The sequence below is a fragment of the Glycine soja genome, chromosome 16 (genome assembly GCF_004193775.1).
Source record: "Glycine soja cultivar W05 chromosome 16, ASM419377v2, whole genome shotgun sequence".
In the NCBI taxonomy this organism is placed as follows: Eukaryota; Viridiplantae; Streptophyta; class Magnoliopsida; order Fabales; family Fabaceae; genus Glycine; species Glycine soja.
Genome location: NC_041017.1, coordinates 32,411,725 through 32,425,488, shown reverse-complemented (window position 1 = coordinate 32,425,488; position 13,764 = coordinate 32,411,725). Strand labels below are relative to the sequence as shown.

At 30.8% G+C, this 13,764-nt stretch overlaps 2 pseudogenes; both read left to right on the top strand.

Moving 5' to 3' along the window:
- Nucleotides 1–6,044: 6,044 nt before the first annotated feature.
- Nucleotides 6,045–7,578, top strand: LOC114390680 (annotated as a pseudogene).
- A 2,151-nt stretch (nucleotides 7,579–9,729) lies between these two features.
- LOC114390679 lies at nucleotides 9,730–13,684 on the top strand (annotated as a pseudogene).
- The last annotated feature ends 80 nt before the right edge of the window (nucleotides 13,685–13,764 follow it).

The window sequence follows — 13,764 nt, the reverse complement described above, 5'->3', positions numbered from 1 at the left end:
CTGATATTTTGTTCACAAAACATTATCCTTATGTTATGTTGTGCTCTAAAATGTACACTACATAAGCTGAAAAAAAAAATACTGAATTAAGAGTACCTGCTATATTTTGAAACATTTCAGATTGTTATTTCCCCATTACTTTCTCATTTCTATGGGGTACGATATGATAAAGTTTTGACTTTTAGGTTTATTATAGTAGCAGAACTACCTCAGGCACTGGAGGAGTGATTGCACTAGTAGAAATAGGAAGTATAATACTGCCAAGTTTGAGCATCACAAATGAACTGCCAAGATATGATCACATTGGGACAATGTCTTCTATTTGGTGTTAATATCCTCTTAGGAATGTCACATGCACCTTGGTTAGTGTTTTAAATTAATTCTGGAAAAAAGTGTCTTTAAAACAGAGAAATGGAGCAAAACCAGTTACGATTATGCAGAGAGAAACAAGATAGCCTACACTAAATTAGTAAGTATTGCAATAACGTACGAGCTGTGGTTGCTCAAGCCAAGGATAATTCCTATGGCCCCAGATATATCTTCCTTGGAGACTTAAAAGTTACAATTGCTCTCGTTATGAATTTCTTGAAAAGAAAATCTGACATGAAAGCGAGCATCGACAGGAAGAGGATCCAAGTTGGAACAGGAGAGTGACTATGGCTGCGACAATGCAGAATGTCGATTTCGTTCATGGGAGAGAAATAGCACAACAAAAGATCCACATGTGATGTCTTTGTGTATATCTGTTTTAATTAATCACTATTCCATTTTTTCTTACCCCGTGTAAGAATTCCAAATTTCCAACGAATAATAACATAATTAACTTTGATATAAAAAGTCTCCCGAAATACATAATTTCCTCCAAGGCCTAGTAGCGTGTGCAATTGTAAGCCACCAAGAAACAGATTGCAAGAACAGAGGTTTATCTAAAAAATATATAATTTGCTAAGGACAAAACTTATTTTGGTTGTATTCATTCAGGATTGTGTGTTCCGGTGAGTAATTTGTTGCTGCTGGTTTCCTGTACTTTTTATTTGAGAAGAATGAGAACGATAAGGCCGAGAAACTTCTGCATGAAATGATTGCTAAAGGCCTGTTGTGGTAAGAATAAACCTAGGTAAGATGCTTTCCAACTAGAATTTAAGTTATTGTGTATTTTGATGGCAACCAACCAATTTTTCCTCGCTATCACATTTAATTTTATTAAAAGTCATGCACTGTTTCTTTAATTTTGATATTCTACTTGTACCAATAACTTTCATTGATTTTTTATGGATTGTACGGTTTTTCTTTCTCGTGTATTGTCTAGCTACTTCATCTTTAATTTGTTTTTCTGTTCAATGACTACTAATTCTTAGTGATTCAGATAACCAACCAAGCTGAAACTCTTGTTATTTAGAATGCTTTATCTCTTATAGCCGACTCTATTATTAGTGATTATTGAAAGTAGAACCAGATTTTGTTTTTTGCTGTTTATTTCCTGTGGTCATTTTGCAGACAAGGAAGACTTAAAACCTAAAGCATGTTTCTTTGCATCATTTGAGTTGTCTTAGGTCTTAATGTTGCCGATCTTTTCCTAGAGGTCATTGCTGCTATACTAATTGGAGCTTTTTGAATGGTTAGAGCTTATTTTGGTTGTACTCATTCAGGATTGTGCACTCTGGTGATTATCTAAAATTTTCATGATTTAAATAATGAATATGAGATATGAGAAATGGAGGTTCAAATTTATTTATGATCATTTATGAGGTTAATACCTAATCCATTCCTTCATTAGAGTTAAGCTTTAATTTGATGTCAGCTGACTTAGAGTCTTAGACTTTAAATCCCTAGTTTGTGTACTTTAGGTGAGTATCAACTCTTAGATGGGTTACTTAAAGTCTAATTTGTTTTTTTTCTTCTTCTAGAGATACCTATTTTCTTTTTATATAGTTGAGTACTTTCTTCTGAATGGAGGTGGAAAAGTGTAAGAGATTGTGGTGTTTGAGAAGTTGCTCATTTTGATGATCAAATAGAAACTGAGGGCCAAATAATCCGTACATTCTGTTTTTCCACGAGATAGTTATACAGCTTGCACATTTCAAGTTATTATGTCCAGTTGGTGGAGATTGTTGTTGTGTCAGTTGCACTTGTCATGAAGCCTTGCTTGTTATCAAGCTCATGACACTCAAACTAGTTGTTGCTTGGTTGTTGCTTGCATAAGCTTCAAGTTGTTTACAGCATTGAGGCTGGAGCAAGTAGTGATTGTTGACCAGTTACGGTTTGATTATACCTCACCAATGCCCTCACTAAAATATGAATATGATATAAACATTAATTGTTTCTCGGTCTGCTGGGCCAGTCATGCTTTCATTTGATCCTCTGTTCTTGTGGTGAGGTGTTTGTATTCTTTCCATTCAGTTTGGATGCTTATTTCTTTTGATATCAACATTAAGGGTAATGATGTTACTCGTTGCTTGAGTTTCTCAGGTCAGATTGACTAAAGCACTCAGAAAGTGCTACGTGGTAATCTTTTGGGCTATAAATTAGCAGTTTACATCATCACATCTTCATTATTTCCCGTTTTCAAGATTTTGTTAATTAAATGTCCCAAGATCAAAGTAGTGTTGTTCGCCGACTTTAGTCTAGTCCTTGCTAACCGCAAAGCTTGCTGAATTCCTTTATTGAATGGTTTCATTGCAGATTTTGTTGTCCTTCTCATTGCATGTATATAGCCAATACTGCTCACTGTAGTCCTTCATAATTGTTGGAATCATCCCATTTACTGTGGTTCTGAATAGTATAAATAATTTGTTTCAATTATTTCTGAAGCAAGTCAGTCTGGATAAGTTCTGCAGTTGTGATAATTTTCTTAATAATTTTTATTTCCTCTTTTAGCACTCACATTTACTGAGAGCCAAACCCTGTACTGATGGCAGAAGGACCTCTTTCCCTCCACAAATGTCCTAGTCAATTTAGGAGGGAGATTCTTTACTTTTAAATTGTTGCTGTCGTTATGTGGTTACACACTTGCCTATCAGTTTGGTGTACCTGTCCTGCTTTCAGAAAATCCTTGAACTGCTTGACAATGTATTTGTCGAGTCTTAGCAACACTTCTGTTACATAAAATTAAACGATTTTTACTGGTTGGCACTAGGCTGTTCTGCACATCCACCTGCTATACTTGTGTGGGGTGCATCACTCCTTCTTTTTGTTATTTTTATATTTTGTTTTGAGTTGGATTTTGACCTTTTTTGCACCCTAGATATAAATAAACTCTCTTAAGGGTTAGGAAAAGTTCTTGAAACTCTTTTTTTTTCTCATACAATTCATTTTGGTTTTGATTTCTTTGTTTATGTTGTTTTGGGGGTACTACCATGCCTATGTTAGTAGAATTCTGTTTTCTAGGATTGGATTGGGCTAGCTTAGTTATTTGACCTAATTGCACTGCCTTTATATTTATTTGAATTCTTCTCATGATTCTTTTTTTTATTAATCTTATCTATATGAGATGTTTGATCACCATTTTACCATAATTCTAAATGCTTAGGAAAGAATTGAGAGTTAATCTTAATTGTTTGAACTATAAGAAAAAAACTTAAGCTTTAAATAATGAGAGTAGGTTTAACAATTATATCTGCATTTATATCATTTATATATTTTTTTAATTAATGAGATTTATTAATATTTAAATAATAAAGATCATTACAAACATATTAGTCTGTTAAGATTATTGATATTTTATTTAAAATAATCTTATAATAAATAATTAAAATTAACATTATAAAAAATTTGTATCTCGTTATCACAATCTCTATCTCTATAATGATAAGTTGTCAATTTAAAAGTCAAGAAATTTACCAAATTAATAATTTCATAAAATGATAAATTTAATAATAAAAAAGAACAATGTTTTATTAAAACTAAAATTGATCATATATATTAGACCGAACACATTTATTTACAACTAGTTGTGTACATTTATTCAAGTTGTGTTGATTGAGCTTGGGGATTAATTTTAAAATATTTGAAAATTAATTAAATACTATATTTCTTATTTAATTATACTTTTATTTTTTGATAAAATATTAAATAAATGATAATATATATAATAGATATAATAAAAATTAATGTATAATATCAAATATTTTATTTACATATCATTATATAACTATAGGCTTAAATATATTTTTATCCTTCTATTTTACTTAATTTGTAATAATGGTCCCTTTATTTTACAATTGAGACAATTGATCTTATTTTAAAAAATCTACAACTTTAATCTCTTATTTTAAAATATAAAACATATATATATATTAGCTGGTTTCATTGGACAAAGTATTGTAGGTGGGTAGCCCCACATGTCCTCGTCTATGATTCTCACATTTTTTTCATGTAATATATATATATATATATATATATATATATATATATATATATATATATATATAAAATGTTTGACATTTCTCTCAACTACCATTCCTGTGCATGGGATTATTTAATATAAAAATAGTATTTGATTTTCCTTATTGGAAAAAATCTGAGCCTTACAATAGAATGGTAGCAGATTCAATTAGATCGATCTTGAAAACAAAAATTATTTCATCCATTTATTTTGACTTTTTAAATTTATCATTCAATTGATTTTGTTTAAAATTTTATTTTAATACGATCCAATTTGATCTAATATGATGTAATTTTGATTGGATTGATTTTCTGTTTTAATTATACTTTTTTTTATAAAATATTAAATAAATGATAATATATATAATAGATATAATAAAAATTAAAGTAAAATATCAAATATTTTATTGACATACCATTATATAACTATAGGCTTAAATATAATTTTTGTCTCTTTATTTTACTTAATTTGTAATATTGGTCCCTTTATTTAACAATTGAAACAATTAATCATCTTATTTAAAAAATCTATAATTTTAGTCCTTTATTTTAAAATATAAACATTTGGTTTCATATGTTAGAAAATTTATAATTTTAGTTCTCCTAATTTAGAAAATTCACAATTTTGGTTTAATATTTAGTTTTGCCTATGCTTTATTTCTTTTATTTTATAATTAATTAAATTATTTTTTAATGATATGTCAAATAAATACATTAGGTTTAGGATTCTACTAAAAAAAACGTAGAAAAAATTAAATTTTTTATTAAAATTACAAATTTTTTAAAATTGGAGAACCAAAGGTCTCAATCTTAACACGAAGGGATTAAAATTGTGGATCAAACATGTGGATATCCAATCTTATCCAAGTGTATTTTAAATAAAAAGTATTTAAAAGATTTTTGAAAAAAAAAATGATAGAAGATGTGATAGTTAGAAGAAGATAGGGTCACGAGAAGATATCTCAGTTACACTGTAGCAATGCCATCCAACTGAAAAAAAAAAAAGTAATTACCTAAAGATAAGGTCATAAAATTGCAAGCCTAACAATAAGATCATGTGTAAAAAAAAAAAGAAGCCATTATCAGAAGATAAGATTGTAAACTACATGCCTAAAAAATAAGGAGATCATGGTACAGTAAAACTCGATACGCTATGTTTAGAATATTTATACCATTTCATTTATTTTATGTTTTTCTTTTGTAATACATAAAAATAAAAATGTGTGACATCTGTTGATGAATACACTAAAAAGTTTTTTTTTTCTCTTTTATTTTTTTAAATATTTGTTCTATTTTGAGCTTTAATATATGCATGATGTGTTGTTTATCTAGGATTTTAATGTTTAGGTATTTTGTTTTGATTTCTAGTTTATTTATTTATGAAATAAATAAGAAAGGTTAATAATGTTTCATCAATTTAAAAGTTATGTCTTATCCCTTTTGGATAATAATTAAAATTTTATCCCATTTGGTAATTAAAAAAAAAATGCTCCCTTTCCGTCGTTTCCCCAAGGAGTAGAGAGATAAACTTGGAAAGAGAAAATTAAATGGAAAAAAAAGTTAAAAAAATCTCAGCCATCTAATGTTTTAATGGATATATCTAATGGTTGATAATTCTTTCTTATGATGAAAGACCTACCTAGCTTTCTCAAGCCGTCCATGACAGTGGACAAAGTGTCTAAACATGATCAAAGCTGAATATCTCAATTTTATTGTTAGGGCATTGCCCTCTATCAGTTCATGCCTCAAATCTGAGCAAACTAAGCTTTGATCTCTCTCACATAAACCGATTCAACACAACAATGTCATTCTCATTGTCAAGAAGGTTAAGCTCTTCTCTCTCTCTTTCCATTTCCAACTTTCCTCCTTTTCTTCCAAACCCTACTTTTCCTCTTTGCTTTCACTCCCAGCCTCCATCCATTGACAATGTTGTTGATGATGCTGTTTTCCAGTTCAATGACATGCTCCTTGTGCGTCATACCTCACCCATCATCGAATTTAATAAGATTTTAGGATCCCTTGTAAAGCTGAAGTATTATCTCACTGTCATTTCCCTTTCTAAGCAAATGGAAGTCAAAGGAATTGAGCAAAATCTTGTTACTCTGAGCATCCTCATCAATTGTTTCTGCCACTTGGGCCAAATGGCCTTTTCTTTCTCTCTATTGGGCAAAATTCTAAAATTAGGTTATTAGCCGAATACCATAACCTGGACTACACTCATGAAAGGTCTGTGCCTCAAGGGTGAGGTCAAGAAATTACTGCACTTTCATGACAAGGTCGTAGCACAAGCATTTCAGACGAACCAGGTTAGTTACGGGACCCTGCTCAATGGACTATGTAAAACAGGAGAAACGAGATGCGCCATCAAGTTGCTGAGAATGATTGAAGACAGATCAACTAGGCCTAATGTGGTAATGTACAGCGCCATCATTGATGGCTTATGCAAAGATAAACTTGTAAATGAGGCTTATGATTTATATTCTGAAATGGATGTTAGAGAAATTTTTCCTAATGTTATCACTTACAATACTCTAACATGTGCCTTTTGCCTTGCGGGTCAGTTAATGGGAGCATTCAGTTTATTACATGAAATGATATCGTATGGGAGCAGTCAGTTTATTAAATGAAATGATATCCATGAACATCAACCCGGATGTTTATACCTATAATATATTGATTGATGCTTTATGTAAGGAAGAAAAGGTGAAATAAGCCAAAAATTTATTAGCTGTGATGACTAAAGAAGGAGTAAAACAAACCTGATGTTGTTGCTTATAGTACTTTAATGGATGGGTATTGTTTAATTGGTGAAGTGCAGAATGCAAAACAGATGTTTCATGGTATAATCCAAACGAGAGTAAATCCTAATGTTTACGTCTACAGATAATGGTCAATGGTTGATGGATTATGTAAGAGTAAAAGGGTGGATGAGACCATGAATCTTGTAAGAGAAATGCTGCATAAAAATATGTTCCTGAGTGACGTTGACGTTCTCTCATTAATGGTTTATGCAAAGAGGACTTTGGATCTTTTGAAGGAGATGCACCACATAGGTCAACCAGCTAATGTAGTCACCTACACTTCCTTATTAGATGGTTTATGCAAAAACCAAAACCTTCACAAGGCAACTGCACTATTCATGAAAATGAAGGAATGGGGAATTCAGCCAGATAAGTACACATACACGGCACTTATTGATGGGCACTTAATAATTATATGTAATATATAATTGTCAAATTATGCTCTGCTAACTTAATGCATAGCAACAAGCTCTGTATCAAATGTTTCAAAGTGAACAATACTAAGCTGCGACTTAAACAGTAAAATTCCACTTGTCAACACCAACTTCCAAGTTTCAAATTCCAATTCCCCAAACATTTCATCGACGGTCCATAGTAAAATGATCAAAAGAAATCACGTTTCAAAATCAAATTAAATATGCTAGTCACCTGGAATGTGAATGAGTATAGATTGTTCAACTACGGTCAAGTGAAAATAGAAGTCAAAGCACAACGAAGTTGTATTAGATTTCAGTTAATTGGGTGGATCGATTCAAAATCATACATTCAATTATATTCTGAAGTAAAGGACAGTTGAAATGGGTGACACACGGCAAGAGATAAATAAAGGACAGTTGAATGTATTTTTCGAGTCTTACCAACACTTACGTTATTTTTATACTTTGTTTTGAGTTGGATTCGGACCCTTTTTATACCCTAGATATAAATAAACTCTCTTAAGGGTTAGGAAAATGTCTTGAAATTCTTTATTTATGGTAGCAACTCACGTTTGAGGATTGTAACTTTCTCTTTCAATTCTTTTTGTCTTAATTTCTTTGTTTATGTTGTCTTGGGATAATAAATCTGAAATTAAAAAAAATACATAAATATTAATAAACTAGGCCAAATTATCTTTGGTATTTAAATATTAAAAAATTTCATTAATTAAAAATTATATATAAATGATGTACGCATGCACATCATTTATATATATAATATATTTTAAAATTAATGATATTTATTAATATTAATGATATTTATTAATATTTAAATACTTCTGTTACATAAAATTAAATTATTTTTACTTGGCACTAGGCTGCACATCCACCTGCTATACCTGGTGACATGCATCATTCCTTTTTTATGTTATTTTTATATTTTGTTTTGAGTTGAATTTCAACCTTTTTTTATCCTAGATATAAATAAACTCTTTTAAGAGTTATGAAAAGGTTGTGAAACTCTTTTTTTTATTGTAGCGGCTTAAGTTTGAGGATTGTGACTTTCTCATTACAAACATATTAGTCTATTAAGATTATTGATATTTTATTCAAAATAATCTTATTATAACAAATAATTAAAATTAACATTATAAAAAATTTGTATCTCACTATCAGAGTCTCTGTCTCTGTAATGATAAGTTGTCAATTTAAAAATCAAGAAATTTATCAAATTAACAATTTCATAAAATGATAAATATAATAATAAAAAATAACGATGTTTTACTAAAATTGACCATATATACTAGACCGAATCTTGGATTGACACATTTATTCATAATTAATTATGTACATTTATTCAAGTTGCGTTCATTGAGCTTGGGGATTATTTTTAAACTATTTGAAAATTAATTAAATACTCTTTATTTCTGATTTAATTATACTTTTATTTTTTGATAATATATAAAATAGATATAATAAAAATTAACGTAAAATATCAAATGTTTTATTTACATACCATTATATAACTATAGGCTTAAAAATATTTTTTTATCCTTTTATTTTACTTAATTTGTAATATTGGCCCCTTTATTTTACAATTGAGACAATTGATCCTCTTATTTAACAAAATCTACAATTTTAGTCCCTTATTTTAAAATATAAATATTTGATTCCCATATTCTAAAAGATTTGTAGTTTTAGTTTTCGTAATTTAGAAAATCCACAATTTTGATTTAATATTTAATTTTGTTTACACTCTATTTAATTTATTTTTTTACTTTATAATTAATTAAATTATTTTTAATGATATCTTAAATAAATATAATAAGTTTAGGATTTTATTGGACAAAAAAAAGTAGACGAAATTAAATTTTTTACCAAAATTACTAATGTTTTGAAATTGGAGAAGCAAAGCTCTCAATTTTAGAATGAAAGTATTAAAATTGTAGATGAAATATGTGAATATCTAATTTTATCCCAATGTATTTTTATATTTTAAATAAAAAAAAATATTTAAAAGATTTTTGAAAAAAAAAAAAAAGAAGAGAAATGATAAAAGATGTGATAGTGGCAAGAAGACATGGTCAGGAGAAGATATTTCAGTTGCACTAGAGCAATGTGATTCAACTGACAAAAAAAAAAGTGATTACCTAAAGATAAGCTATCACGTCAAATATAGGGTATAAACATAATCAAAGCTGAATGTCTCAATTTTATTGTTAGCGCACTGCCCTCTATCAGTTCATGCCTCGAATCGGAGCAAACTGAGCTTTTATCTCTGTTTCACATAAACCAACCAAACAAACACAATCCATTCAACACAACAATGTCATTCTCATTCTCATTGTCAAGAAGGTTAAGCTCTTCTCTCTCTTTCCATTCCCAACTTTCCTCCTTTTCTTCCAAACCCCACTTTCCCTCTTTGCTTTCACTCTCAGCTTCCATCCATTGACAATGTTGTTGATGATACTGTTTCCCAGTTCAGTGGCATGCTCCTTGTTCGTCATACCCCACCCATCATCGAATTTAACAAGATTTTAGGATCCCTTGCAAAGATGAAGCATTATCTTATTGCCATTTCCCTTTCTAAACAAATGGAAGTCAAAGGAATCAGGGCAAATTTTGTTACTTTGAACATCCTCATCAATTGTTTCTGCCACTTGGGCCAAATGGCCTTTTCTTTTTCTGTATTGGGCAAAATTCTAAAATTAGGTTATCAGCCGAATACCGTAACCTTGAATACACTCATGAAAGGTCTGTGTCTCAAGGGTGAGGTCAAGAAATCACTGCACTTTCATGACAAGGTCGTAGCACAAGGATTTCAGATGGACCATGTTAGTTACGGGACCCTGCTCAATGGACTATGTAAAATAGGAGAAACGAGATGTGCCGTCAAGTTGCTGAGAATGATTGAAGACAGATCAACTAGGCCTAATGTGGTAATGTACAACACCATCATTGATGGCTTATGCAAAGATAAACTTGTAAACGAGGCTTATGATTTATATTCTGAGATGAATGCTAGAGGAATTTTTCCTGATGCTATCACTTACACTACTCTAATATATGGTTTTTGCCTTTTGGGTCAGTTAATGGGAGCATTTGGTTTATTAAATGAAATGATATTGAAGAACATCAACCCGGATGTTTATACCTTTAGTATATTGATTGATGCATTATGTAAAGAAGGAAAGGTGAAAGAAGCCAAAAATTTATTAGCTGTGATGACGAAAGAAGGAATAAAACCTGGTGTTGTTACTTATAGTACTTTAATGGATGGATATTGTTTAGTTGGTAAAGTGCAGAATGCAAAACAGATATTCCACGCTATGGTGCAAATGGGAGTAAATCCTAATGTGTACAGCTACAATATAATGATTAATGGATTATGTAAGTGTAAAAGGGTGGATGAGGCCATGAATCTCCTAAGAGAAATGCTGCATAAAAATATGGTTCCTGATACAGTGACGTACAATTCTCTTATTGATGGGTTGTGCAAATCAGGGAGAATTACTTCTGCTTTGAATCTTATGAATGAGATGCACCACAGAGGTCAACCAGCTGATGTAGTCACCTACAATTCCTTCTTAGATGGTTTATGCAAAAACCAAAACCTTGACAAGGCAACTGCAGTATTCATGAAAATGAAGGAACGGGGAATTCAGCCAACTATGTACACATACACGGCACTTATTGATGGATTATGTAAAGGTGGAAGACTTAAGAATGCACAAGAGCTTTTTCAACATCTCTTGGTTAAAGGCTGTTGTATAGATGTCTGGACATATACTGTCATGATCAGTGGGCTTTGTAAAGAGGGCATGTTTGATGAAGCTTTGGCCATTAAGTCAAAAATGGAAGACAATGGTTGCATCCCTAATGCTGTAACTTTTGAAATCATTATTCGTTCTCTTTTTGAGAAGGATGAAAATGATAAGGCCGAGAAACTTCTCCATGAAATGATTGCTAAAGGCCTATTAGGTTTTAGGAATTTTCATGGGGAGTGATCTCCAGATACAAATTAAGTTATTGTTAATTTTCATGGTGAGCGACCAATGTTTATTGCGTTTGATTGTTTGATAGACTACGCTATGGACATTTCATTTGATTATAAATCATATGCTGGTTAATTTATTTTGGTATTGTAACAATAATATTTATTTATTGTTTTAGTGTTGTCATAACTCATACCTACATTTTTTCTTCTCAGTGTACTGTCTACCTGTCTCAGTCTACTTTTAAGGTTTTGTTCAGTCACTGTTAATTCTTAGTGGTTCAGATAACAAACCAAGCTGAAACAGACATGTTATTTGAAATGCCTTAAGTTTTATAGTTGACTCGATTTACTCCTGATTATAGAAAGTATAACTGAATTCTGTTTTTATCTGTTATTTCCCTGGTCTTTCTGTAGAAATAGAAGATTTTAAACCTACAGCATATTTGTTTGCATCATCTGAGTAGTCTTGGATTTTAAAGTTGCTGATGTTTTCCTCCAGGTCATTGCTGATAAATTAATGAAAGCGTCTCGAAAGGACAGAACTTATTTTTGTTGTACTCATTCCGGATTGTGTGTTCCTGTGAGTTTGCGTCTGGTTTCCTGTACCTATTATGTTCTTACGAGGCCTTGCTGCTTCGATGTTGTGAGTGACAATTTTGCCGTGTGTCACCCATTCCAACTGTCTTTTACTTGAGAATATAATTGAAATGTATGATTTTGAATCGATCCACCCAATTAACTGAAATCTAATATAACTTCGATGTGCTTTGACTTCTATTTTCACTTGACTGTAGTTGAACAAATCTATACTCACTCACATCCCAGGTGACTAGCATATTTAATTTAATTTTGAAACGTGATTTCTTTTGATCATTTTACTATGGACAGTCGATGAAATGTTTGGGGAATTGGAATTTGAAACTTGAAAGTTGGTGTTGACATCCAATGCTTATATATCTCCATAGTTCCAAGTAGAATTTTACTGTTTAAGTCATAGCTTAGTATTGTTCACTTTGAATCATTTGATACAGAGCTTGTAGCTATGCATTGAGTTAGCAGAGCATAATTTTACAATTATATATTACACATAATTATTATTTCTTTCTCTATATTTTTATCATTTTGTTCTAATCACATTTTTAAAATTACATTCCAAAATCTAAGAAAATAGCTTTTTGCTGTCTGATATTTTGTTCACAAAACATTATCCTTATGTTATGTTGTGCTCTAAAATGTACCCTACATAAGCTGAAAAAAAAAATACTGAATTAAGAGTACCTGCTAAATTTTAAACATTTCAGATTGTTATTTACCCATTACTTTCTCATTTCTATGGAGTACGATATGATAAAGTTTTGACTTTTAGGTTTATTATAGTAGCAGAACTACCTCAGGCACTGGAGGAGTGATTGCACTAGTAGAAATATGAAGTACAATACTGCCAAGTTTGAGCATAACAAATGAACTGCCAAGATATGATCACATTGGGACAATGTCTTCTATTTGGTGTTATATCCTCTTAGGAATGTCACATGCACCTTGGTTAGTGTTATAAATTAATTCTGGAAAAAAGTGTCTTTAAAACAAAGAAATGGAGCAAAATCAGTTACGATTATGCAGAGAGAAACAAGATAGCCTACACTAAATTAGAAAGTATTGCAATAATGTAAGAGCAGTGCTTGCTCAAGCCAAGGATAATTCCTATGGCCCCAGATATAGCTTCCTTGGAGACTTAAAAGTTACAATTGCTCTCGTTATTAATTTCTTGAAAAGAAAATCTGACATGAAAGCGAGCATCAACAGGAAGAGGATCCAAGTTGGAACAGGAGAGTGACTATGGCTGCGAACATGCAGAATGTCGATTTCGTTCATGGGAGAGAAATAGCACAACAAAAAGAGTTGCAGAATCGGTCACATGTGAATCTTTAGTTGTTTAATACGACCCATTAGTTTAAAATTTAAGAAGTTACTTTTAATCTACATCCTTTGTTTTATCTCAAATGAATGACTCATTAGAAAACAAAAGATCCACATGTGATGTCTTTGTGTATATCTGTTTTAATTAATCATGATCCCATTTTTTCTTACCCCGTGTAAGAATTCCAAATTTCCAACCAATAATAACTTAAATAACTTTGATATAAAAAAGTCTCCCGAAATACATAAT